A 12,941-nucleotide genomic window follows, 5' to 3' on the forward strand; every position below is an offset into this window, starting at 1 on the left:
AGCTCCGGGCAGCCGAGCGGAAATGGAGGAAAACTCGCCTCCCTGCGGACCTGGCATCCTTTCACTCCCTCCTCTCTACATTTTCCTCCTCTGTCTCTGCTGCTAAAGCCACTTTCTACCACTCTAAATTCCAAGCATCTGCCTCTAACACTAGGAAGCTCTTTGCCACCTTCTCCTCCCTCCTGAATCCTCCTCCCCCTCCCCCCTCCTCCCTCTCTGCAGATGACTTCGTCAACCATTTTGAAAAGAAGGTCGACGACATCCGATCCTCGTTTGCTAAGTCAAACGACACCGCTGGTTCTGCTCACACTGCCCTACCCTGTGCTCTGACCTCTTTCTCCCCTCTCTCTCCAGATGAAATCTCGCTTCTTGTGACGGCCGGCCGCCCAACAACCTGCCCGCTTGACCCTATCCCCTCCTCTCTTCTCCAGACCATTTCCGGAGACCTTCTCCCTTACCTCACCTCGCTCATCAACTCATCCCTGACCGCTGGCTACGTCCCTTCCGTCTTCAAGAGAGCGAGAGTTGCACCCCTTCTGAAAAAACCTACACTCGATCCCTCCGATGTCAACAACTACAGACCAGTATCCCTTCTTTCTTTTCTCTCAAACTCTTGAACGTGCCGTCCTTGGCCAGCTCTCCCGCTATCTCTCTCAGAATGACCTTCTTGATCCAAATCAGTCAGGTTTCAAGACTAGTCATTCAACTGAGACTGCTCTTCTCTGTATCACGGAGGCGCTCCGCACTGCTAAAGCTAACTCTCTCTCCTCTGCTCTCATCCTTCTAGACCTATCGGCTGCCTTCGATACTGTGAACCATCAGATCCTCCTCTCCACCCTCTCCGAGTTGGGCATCTCCGGCGCGGCCCACGCTTGGATTGCGTCCTACCTGACAGGTCGCTCCTACCAGGTGGCGTGGCGAGAATCTGTCTCCTCGCCACGCGCTCTCACCACTGGTGTCCCCCAGGGCTCTGTTCTAGGCCCTCTCCTATTCTCGCTATACACCAAGTCACTTGGCTCTGTCATAACCTCACATGGTCTCTCCTATCATTGCTATGCAGACGACACACAATTAATCTTCTCCTTTCCCCCTTCTGATGACCAGGTGGCGAATCGCATCTCTGCATGTCTGGCAGACATATCAGTGTGGATGACGGATCACCACCTCAAGCTGAACCTCGGCAAGACGGAGCTGCTCTTCCTCCCGGGGAAGGACTGCCCATTCCATGATCTCGCCATCACGGTTGACAACTCCATTGTGTCCTCCTCCCAGAGCGCTAAGAACCTTGGCGTGATCCTGGACAACACCCTGTCGTTCTCAACCAACATCATGGCGGTGGCCCGTTCCTGTAGGTTCATGCTCTACAACATCCGCAGAGTACGACCCTGCCTCACACAGGAAGCGGCGCAGGTCCTAATCCAGGCACTTGTCATCTCCCGTCTGGATTACTGCAACTCGCTGTTGGCTGGGCTCCCTGCCTGTGCCATTAAACCCCTACAACTCATCCAGAACGCCGCAGCCCGTCTGGTGTTCAACCTTCCCAAGTTCTCTCACGTCACCCCGCTCCTCCGCTCTCTCCACTGGCTTCCAGTTGAAGCTCGCATCCGCTACAAGACCATGGTGCTTGCCTACGGAGCTGTGAGGGGAACGGCACCGCAGTACCTCCAGGCTCTGATCAGGCCCTACACCCAAGCAAGGGCACTGCGTTCATCCACCTCTGGCCTGCTCGCCTCACTACCATTGAGGAAGTACAGTTCCCGCTCAGCCCAGTCAAAACTGTTCGCTGCTCTGGCCCCCCAATGGTGGAACAAACTCCCTCACGACGCCAGGACAGCGGAGTCAATCACCACCTTCCGGAGACACCTGAAACCACACCTCTTCAAGGAATACCTAGGATAGGATAATGTTATCCTTCTCACCCCCCCCCCCCTTAAATGATTTAGATGCACTATTGTAAAGTGGCTGTTCCACTGGATGTCAGAAGGTGAATTCACCAATTTGTAAGTCGCTCTGGATAAGAGCGTCTGCTAAATGACTTAAATGTAAATGTAAATGTAATTGAGATGTACAAACTATGGCATAAGGTGACAACAAGCGGATAAGAGGCAATCCGTAGTTTCGATTAAGACAATGAGCAAGCTGGAACGGACGTAGTCAATATAACTATTTGTTCAGCGCTTTTGAAATGTACAGTGACAGAATTCAGATCATGGGCCATTCTTACAGTATTCTCTCCCTTTACACCAAGTCAGAACTGTAGTATAAATAAAGGGGATGTCACGACTTCAGTCCAAGTCGGTACTTCTCCTTGTTCGGGCGGCGTTCGGCAGTCGACATCACCGGTCCTCTAGCATTCGCCGCTCCACCTTTCATTTTCCATTTGTTTTGTCTTGGTTTTCCGCACACCTGGTTCACATTCCCTCATCTGACTAAATGTATATTACCCTATGTTCCCCCCCATGTCTGTGTGTGGAACTATTTGTTTGTTACGTGTGGTTCGCATCAGGCTGGTTTGCGCCAGGTATGTGTTTGACCCGTGTGTTTTGTTTATTGTACCGTTTTTTGTACTTTGGGCGTTATCGCTGTTTTCCTTGAGCATGAATAAAGTGTGCCTGTTATTACCCATCTCTGCTCTCCTGCACCCGACTTACCTTCAACCATTTGCGCACATCGTGACAGGGGACATATGAGCAGACAATGAAAGTTCTTACAATATTTGATGATTACATTTCTCTAAAACAGGCTATATGTGCACCCCCAAGTCAGAAGTGCAATTTGGCTCAGTTATGAGGAGGAAAGGGACTAAATTATTAGGGACTTACTACACAACTTACACTTAGTATTACTTTCTTAGCAACAGTATGCAGTAGCATACAATACATTTTTGGAATAACCTTGGTGTCCATCTTGTGGGCAAATTTTGTAATCAAACTTTGTTATCAAAGTCTGTCATTCTCTGGATTTATGGCGCTTTCAAGACAACTGAGAAAAAACTAGGTTGAATCATGACGTCAGGTCGGAGCTCTAGTAAGAGGCCCGAGTTCCTGACTTGGAATTCCAAGTTGGATTACCGTTCAAAACACATTTTCCCAGTTGGAGCTAGTTTTTTCAGTTCCCAGTTGTCTTCTGAGATTTCCGAGTTATAAATTGTTTTAAATGCAGTATGCTTTATTGAGAGTATGGCCAAGGCATTCAAACTTTTCTGGCCCATGGTGTTGAATGTTTATCCTTTTAAGCTTGTAAAAGAGACCCTTAAACCCAGACTTGGACCACACAATGACTCCACTGAATAGCAGGCTAGTAATTGCTTTGCAGCGGTTGCAGTTAGCCACTGATTCCTTCCAAACCATTTAGTTGTTGAATTTGTGATTTCCCACTTGTGTAATGTTTATGTCCAATGGACGATGAGCACCAATACATTTTATCTATTATTTTCTCTTCATATGACAAGGATTGAAAATGATTTGCCAGTAGATTGTTGACTTGATTCATGACTGCTTGTCTAGCATGCTAGCTAAGATTTTGAAAGTATGATATTGACATGATCAGTATAATTAAAGCTACGGAAAATAGCTTTAATTGATCATTAATATGTCATTTTATCAGCCTTGAGCCTTCTTGGATTGGCACTTCTAATGTAACTCTATGGCAGCACATAAGGCACTTTCATTTTTGAGCTCTCCCCATAGATGATGTAGTGACGGAACACTGAGCCAATCACAGTGCAACTAGAGAACATTACCAACCCCTACGCTCTGTATTTTCTGCTGGCTGCCCCACCACCACAGAAAACACTGAGCGAGGCTGAAACACCTACATTTTTTAACTTCCTTACTCAAGAAAGCCAAAAAGAGAACATGTTCGTATGCGGCTTTATTAACTCAATGATAAAAAAAATAAAAAAATGTATTACATTGTTTGCAAACTGATATGTGACACGTATTAATGCAAAAATAACATGCAAAACAGGCAACAACAACAACAAAAAGATTTTTGCTGAACAGTTGGGGCTCAAAACAGACTGTCTCACCTGCCCTAAATGACGGGTCGCCTCCGTCATTCGATTTTAACGCTCCATGCACTTCAGCACTCACAGTCCCTGTTCTGTAAACTTGTGTGGCCTGACACTTAACGGATGAGCCGTAGTTGCTCCTAGACGTTTACACTTCACAATAACAGCACTTACAAGACGGCGCCGGAAGAATGGCAGCCGTTTTACGGGCGCCTAACCAATTGTGCTATTATGTGTTTTTTTGTTGTTGTTGTACATAATGTTAATGCCACTGTATCTTATGACACAAAAAGAGCTTCTGGATATCAGGACAGCAATCCCTCACCTCGGATGAGACAAAGACAGGATGTACTTCAGACACCCGACAAGGCCAAAATCCCTGTCCTTGGCAAGAGAAAGAGACACAGGTATAGAGGACACCGGGCGGGGTGCCTCGTAAGGATCCGCCGACGGCGAGTGAGAAATCTGCCCTTACCATCAATATTACTTGCCAACATACAATCATTGGACAATAAATTAGACGAGGTACGATCACGAATATCCTACCAACGGGACATCAAAAACTGTAATATCTTATGTTTCATGGAAAACATTCAGCTAGCGGGATATACGCTGCACTGGCTAGACAGAACAGCACACTCCGGTAAGATGGGTGGGGGGGGGGGGGGGTCTGTGCATATTTGTAAACAACAGCTGGGGCACAACATCTAAGTGTCTCTAGATTTTGCTCGCCTGAAGTAGAGTATCTTAGATGATAAGCTGTAGACCACACTATTTAAGTTTTCATTAAAAACATTTGTGGCTGTTTATTTACCACCACAGACTTTTTTTCGTGGCTGTTTATTTACCACCACAAACGGACGCTGGCACTAAGACCACACTGAGTCAGCTGTATAAGGAAATAAGCAAACAGGAAACCGCTCAACCAGAGGCGGTGATCCTCGTGGCCGGGGACTTTAATACAGAGAAACTTACATCAGTTTTACCTCATTTCTATCAGCGTGTTAAATGCGCAACAAGAGGGAAAAATATTCTAGACCACCTTTACTCCACACACAGAGAACTGTACAAAGCTCTCCCTCGCCCTCCATTTGGAAACTCTGACCACAATTCTATCCTTCTGATTCTGACTTACAAGCAAAAATGAAAGCTGGAAGCACCAGTGACTCGCTCTATAAAAAAGTGGTCAGATGAAGCAGATGCTAAACGACAGGACTGTTTTGCTAGCACAGACTGGAATATGTTCCCGGGACTTTTGGCATTGATGAGTACACCATATCAGTCACTGGTTTTATCAATAATTGCATCGAGGACGTTGTACCCACAGTGACTGTGGCAACATTCGCACTGAGCTAAAGGGTAGAGCTGCCGCTTTCAAGATGCAGGACTCCAACCCGGAAGCTTATAAGAAATCCTACTATACCCTCAGATGAACCATCAAAACAGGCAAAGTGCCAATACAGGAGTAAGATTGAATCGTACTACACCGGCTCCGACGTTCGTCGTATGTGGCAGGGCCTGCAAACTATTACAGACTACAAAGGGAAGCACAGTCGCGAGCTGCCTAGTGACACGAGCCTACCAGACGAGCTAAATAACTTCTATGCTCGCTTCGAGGCAAGCAACACTGCAGCATGCATGAGAGCATAAGCTGTTCCGGGCAACTGTGTGATCGCACTCGCCGTAGCTGACGCGAGTAAGACCTTTAAACCAGGACGTGTGCTCCGGGCATGCGCTGACCAACTGGCAGGTGTCTTCACTGATATTTTCAACATGTCCCTGATTGAGTCAAATACCAACATGCTTCAAGCAGACCACAATAGTCCTTGTGTCCAAGAGTACTAAGGTAACCTGCCAAAATGACTACAGACCCGTAGCACTCACGTCCATAGCCATGAAGTGCTTTGAAAGGCTGGTAGTGGCTCACATTAACACCATTATCCCAGAAACCCTAGACCCACTCCAATTTGCATACTGCTCAAACAGATCCACAGATGATGCAATCTCTATTGCACTCCACACTGCCCTGTCCCACCTGGACAAAAGGAACACCTACTTGATCATGTAATTAATTGACTACAGCTCAGCGTTCAACACCATAGTGCCCTCAAAGCTCATCACTAAGCTAAGGATCCTGGGCCTAAACACCTCCCTCTGCAACTGGATCCTGGACTTCCTGATGGGCTGCCCCCAGGTGGTGAGGGTAGGTAGCAACATCTCCACTTCGCTGATCCTTAACACTGGGGCTCCACAATGGTGCGTGCTCAGTCCCCTCCTGTATTCCCTGTTCACCCACGACTGCATGGACAGGCCCGACTCCAACACCATCATTAAGTTTGCAGACGACACAACAGTGGTAGGCCTGATCACCAACAATGACAAGACAGCCTATAGGGAGGAGGTCAGAGACCTGGCCGGGTGGTGCCAGAATAACAACCTGTCCCTTAACGTAATCAAGACAAAGGAGATGATGCTATGCTACCGCATGGCAAACAGTATCAGAGCGCCAAGTCTAGGACCAAAAGGCTTCTCAACAGCTTTTACTCCCAAGCCATAAGACTCATGAACAGGTAATCAAATGGCTACCCGGACTATTTGCAGTGTGTCCCGCCACCCCCTCTTTTACGCTGCTGCTATTCTCTGTTTATTATCTATGCATATTCACTTTAACTATACCTACATGTACATATTACCTCAATTAGCCCGAGTAACCTGTGCCCCCGCAAATTGACTCTACCGGTATCATCTGTATATAGACTATTTAAAAAAAAAAGTTTTTTTTTTTTTAAATCTATTTACCTAATATATATTTTTTACTTAAAAATTGCACTGTTGGCTTGTAAGTAAGCATTTCACTGTAAGGTTGTATTTTGCGCACTTGACAAATAAACTTTGATTTGATACAGTTGACCTATGTAGATATAGAACGACAGAAATGTTACAAACAGACTTGTTGGAAACCTGGCATCCTATGATGGCGCCACATTGAAAGTCACTGAGCTCTTCCTTAAGGCCAACGTTCTTCTATGGAGATCGCATGGCTGTGTGCTCGATTTTATACATCTGTCAGCAACGGGTGTGGCTGAACTAGCCGAATTCACTAACTTGAAGGGGTGTCCACATACTCTTGTATATAAAGTGTATTTTACCAACTTGTTTTTCAGTTTGGGAATATTGGGGTTCCCCTCCTGCTCAACAAGCAGTCCAAATGCGTATGCATCTGCCATTGCAGCCTGAATAACCTCAACTGGCAAACAACGAATATATTCACTGTGGGTGTGGTAGCCTGTATCAGTTTAGTTTCACTTTTGATTCGTGTGAAATTATATTATATCAATGACATTGAAACGTGATCGGTATCGATCGTTCGTCTTTATATTTGCTTCATTTTTTTGTTGACATCAATACATTAGCACACTGACTGTACACATACTTTTTCTTACAGTTTGCAATCATCAAGTCTTAAATGTATTTTTGAAACTAGTATTCTGCCAGCAGCACAAATGATGACATCACGTTTGTATGTTCATGTCAGAACCTTCAAAATAACAGCCCGTATTTCAAAACTCCTTCAAAAGATATAGAATTTTAATCAATTGACACTTTTATTGTGCCAACAAGAAAAGGCAATAAGACAGATTTGAAAACAAATACAAAATATGGTTAATAAAAACTAAAATCAATAATGAATACAATGATACAATGTTGACTCTGGTATGTTGAGATTATTGAGAGAGAACTTTTCTACCTGTCTCAGCTAAAGTTGGATGCGAAGTACTCAGTGTAGTTTTGGAGGGGAGCTATGTAGCACTGCCTGCTGCTGGCTTTTCACTCCGTCCACTAAATAGCTTCCAATGCAATAATACACTGTAATAGTCAGTACGTGGGATCGATATTGTCTTGTAGAGAGAACTTTTTGACCTGTCTCAGCTAAAGTGTGTTGGAAAATACTCAGTAGGGTCTATATTTACCCCCCCCCCCCCATAGCCCACAATGCAATACACATTGGTTTGAAATACTCAGTAGATAAAATGCAAAACGTGTAAACCAGAGAACATGCACTACAAAAGAGAACATCCTTATTTGCATTATGTATATATTTTGGGGCGTTTACACAGTTATGCCAATTAAACCACTGTAGGCCTGTACATTTTGAATGACTAACAATAATAAACAAGCTTTTGATAACTGTCTACTTGAACACAGAGTAAAACTGTAAAGGAAAGTGACTTGGGTAGCCTATGAAACCGTAATGCATTGAGTGCAGTAGGATCCTCATCTCATTTGAGTGTCGGATTTAGGCCTCAGGATTGGGATCAATTTGAATTTTTTTGGCAATCAATTCAGGAAGATAAATTATATTCCAATGCAATAATTGAAAAGAGGTTTATTTTAATTTACTTCTTAATAGGCTGATAAGGAAAAGCTATTTATGTCAAGTTCTCTCAATTTTGTAAATTCAAAGAACTTCCTCCAATTGACCCCAACTTAAGTAGGAATATTAAATTCCCAACACATATGCCTACATACACAAACAGTAGTAGTACCAACAACATTGACCAACAACAACAAAAGCATTGTTGCCCACCTGATAAAGCAACGAGGTCTCTCACCAATAGTCTCGAAATAGATGAAGTTGAAGAAGGTTGAATCACCAAGCTGAGTTAATCAAGGTGTCCAAAAAAGGTGTGTGTAAATGTAAATTGTCCCATTTCTCTTGTTGGGGGGCTATGCCACCTCTCCTCTTTTACAGCTAGGCCTATCAAATGAGAGATTTCTGTAAGAAATGCTATCCAGCAATTGAAAGGGAGGTTGGAAGGAGCACAAGTTAAAACAACCATTGCATAGGACTTTAAGACAGGAGTTATAATAAGACGAAGGCTAAGTAATAACATTTTATTTTCTCACAAAAGACAATTTGGAGAAATAGGCGATGATTCATGAATCAGTCCAAAACCCAAGTCCAAGAGGCAAACCAAGGGTTTAAGAAACTCGTTGGAAAGCTATGCATAATTGGGGTGATATAAACCTATAGCAAGGTGAATTTATTAGGATACTACTTCAAAAATATTTAGTTGTCAGGCCAAGCCATTGACCTGATGCATTTTTAGGCACAACATAGAAATGTTGTGGGACTATAGTAGATGAAGAATCAATATTTTCTTTAGATTGAGTATTTATTGGGTCATTATGCTAGTATATTATGTGTTTGTAATAGTGTGTTTATGTGGAAATGTGTTCGTATTATAAATTGTATTTTAATGTTTAAGGACTCTTGGAAGATTAGTCCAAATGGGGACACAAAGAGATCCAAATCAAATCTTGCTCTGATTTGTCTTCCTGAGGGTCCCGAGATAAAATGTACTATAGTTCTGTTTGATCAAATACATTTTTAAATTCAAATGTAGGGACTGGGTTCTACAGTTTGAACCCTTGCTGTCTCTGGCTCCACACCCACCCCGCCCAGCCATCCAGATGTGTGAAAGTTAGTGTATAAGCTAATGATCCATCATGTATGACATTCCTGGGAGTGTGTAAACTTAAATTGTGTATTACCATATAATTTTTGTTTGTTCTCTATAGTTATGTACTTAAATGTATCAATTGACCAATTCAGCACATTTGGGCAGACTTGATACAAAATATTGTCCAGTATTGAAATGATTCACTGGCTCAATCTGAAACTTTGCATAAACACTGCCGCAATCTAGTGGCAAAAATTGGGCCTAAACTCCAATAATACATTATGGCCTTTCCTTTGCATTTCAAAGATGATGAAATAAAAATAAAAAACACGTGTTTTTTTGTTTGCATTATCTTTTACCAGATCTAATGTGTTATATTATCCTACATTAATTTCACATTTCCACAAACTTCAAAGTGTTTCCTTTCTAATTGTATCAATAATATACATATCCTTGCTTCAGGTCCTGAGCTAGTTAGAATATGGGTGTCATTTTTGGTGAAAATTGAAAACAAGTGTCTGATGCTTAATAAGAGGTTGAAAATGCTGGTAGAAATGAGGTAAAATCGATTTTATTTACCCTTCATTAAAGTCCGCAGACTCTGGACTGGCACTTTCCTGTTTTTGTATGGCCGTATACTGCTCATTGAGTGTGGTCCAAGTTTCAGAATGGGTTTGTTGTGGTAAATGGACAGCTACGAAGAAAATTGATGAAAACTCTCTCGGTAAATAGTGTGGTCTACACGTTATCATGAGATACTCTAACTCAAGCGAGCAAAACCTCGAAACTTCCTTAGATTTCATGCACCAGCTTTATTTTTACAAATATACACAGACCGCCAGCCCTTGTCTTACTGGAGGCAGCTGTTCTATCCTGCTGAAAAAAACGAGTCTCTCAAAGCACTTCATGATGACAGAAGTGAGTGCTACGGGGCGATAGTCATTTAGTTCAGTTACCTTTGCATTCTTGGGTACAGGAACAATGGTGGCCATCTTGAAGCATGTGGGGACAGCAGACTGGCATAGGGAGAGATTGAATATGTCTGTAAACACACCAGCCAGCTGGTCTGCACATGCTCTGAGGACTCAGCTCGGGATGCCGTCTGGGCAGCCTTGCCAGGATTTACACATTTAAATGTCTTACTCACGTCGGCCACGGAGAAGGACAGCCCACAGTCCTTGGTTGTGGGCTGCGTCAGTGGCACTGTATTATCATCAAAGCGGGCAAAGGTGTTTAGTTTGTCTGGAAGCAAGACGGTGTCCGAGTCGTGGCTGGATTTCCTTTTGTAGACTGTGATTGTCTGTAGACCCTGACACATACATCTCGTGTCTGAGCTGTTGAATGGCGACAACACTTTGTCTCTATACTGACATTTTGCTTGTTTGATTGTCCTGCGGAGGGAATGACTACTCTGTTTGTATTCTGCCATATTCTCAGTCGCCTTGCCATGGTTAATTCCAGTGGTACATTCTTTCAGTTTTGCACGAATGCTGCCACCATCCATCCACGGTTTCTGGTTAGGGTAGGTTTTAATAGTCACAGTGGGTACAACATCTCCTATACATTTCCTTATAAACTCACTCACCGAATCAGCGTATGCGTCGATATTGTTCTCTGAGGCTACCTGGAACATATCCCAGTCTGCGTGATCAAAACTATCGTGAAGCATGGATTCCGATTGGTCAGACCAGTGTTGAATAGTCCTTAGCATGGGTACTTCCTGTTTGAGATTCTGCCTATAGGAAGGTAGGAGCAAAATGGAGTCGTGGTCAGATTTGCCGAAAGGAGGGCGGGGTAGGGCCTTTTAAGCATCACGGAAGTTAGATTAACAATGGTCCAATGTTTTTCCAGCGCGAGTGCTACAGTCGATATGCTGATAGAATTTGGGTATCCTTTTCTTCAAAATTGCTTTGTTAAAATCCGCAGTTACAATAAATGCAGCCTCAGGATATATGGTTTCCAGTTTTCATAAAGTCCAGCGAAGTTCCTTGAGGGCCTTCGTGGTATCGGCTTGAGGGGGGATATACACGGCTGTAACAACAACCGAAGATAATTATTTTGGGAGATAATATAGTCGGCGTTTGATTGTGAGGAATTCTAGGTCAAATTAACAAAATTACTTTAGTTCCTGTATGTTATTACAATTACACCATGAGTCATTATTCATGAAACATACACCCCCGCCCTTCTTCTTCCTGGAGAGATGTTTATTCCATTCGGCGCGATGTACTGAGAATCCAGGTGGCTGTACCGAAAGCGACAGCATATCCTGAGAGCCATATTTCCGTGAAACAGAGTATGTTACAATCCCTGATATCTCTCTGGAAAGCAACCCATGCCCTGATTTTGTTAACTTTGTTATCTAAGGACTGGACATTAGTGAGTAATATACTTGGTTGGTATACCTACCGAAGTCTGACTAGAAGACCGCTCCGACGGCAGTGTTGTTTTGGGTTGGCCTCTGGAATCAGTTCAAATGCCCTGGGTGTTGCGGACAAAGGGTCTGCTTCTGGAAAGTCGTATTCCTGGCCGTAGTGCTGATAAGTTGACGCCGCTCTGATATCCAATATTTCTTCCAGGCTGTATGTAATAACACTTAAGATTTTCTGGACTAACAATGTATAAAATAATACATAAAAAAACGAAATACTGCAACGTTTCCTAAGGACTAGAAGCGAAGCAGCCCTCTCTGTCAGCGCCATTTCCATCCAAATGTCTGAATGTCAGTTCATTATAACGTATGTCTGAAAGTTATCAAAGTAACAGTAAGTAATTTGTGGAAATTACCTATTATTACACAGCATGTAGAACTCCCACTAAACATTGTTACTTCAACACAGTCTGCACTTGGGTCTTACCTGAAATGTTATAGGTAAAGAGGAGAGGAGCAGGACTGCCTTTTTTTTACATCCTGGATGATCATCAAAACTCTTGGAATAATGTTCTATCGACAGATGATTCAAAAGTGAAAGGAGACTTTCAGAACAGGGTTGATTGAAGTTGTAAATGTGTTGTATGAGAAAGTAATGAGCATGGGCATGGAGAGCCTCATGAGTTTGACGAAATTACCTTATATATTTTGGTATAATACGGCTATTTACTTACTTTTGTAGCTCTATGAAGGAAGCACACTTTTTGTAAGTATATAGTTTATCCTTACTGTCCTCTCCAAATTATGGACATTGACCTACGATCGTCTTGCGCTGCGCAGAATATCAAATCTCAACAATAACTATTGGAGAAGTGTTTAACATCACCAGTACCCAGTGGGGATTTTAGCAACAAAAAAAAGTGGGATGCATGCCAGCAAAGCCACAACACTAAATAATACATTAATTGCAATCTAACAGTGACAAACAGGTGCACACAAACTGTTAGGGCCTACACAAAGCTGTCTCAACAGCAGAGCCCCAACAGCACTCCCAACATCTTACCACTGCTACACCTGGCTAACAGTGTAGCCT

The sequence above is a fragment of the Oncorhynchus masou genome, chromosome 31 (genome assembly GCF_036934945.1).
Source record: "Oncorhynchus masou masou isolate Uvic2021 chromosome 31, UVic_Omas_1.1, whole genome shotgun sequence".
In the NCBI taxonomy this organism is placed as follows: domain Eukaryota; kingdom Metazoa; phylum Chordata; class Actinopteri; order Salmoniformes; family Salmonidae; genus Oncorhynchus; species Oncorhynchus masou.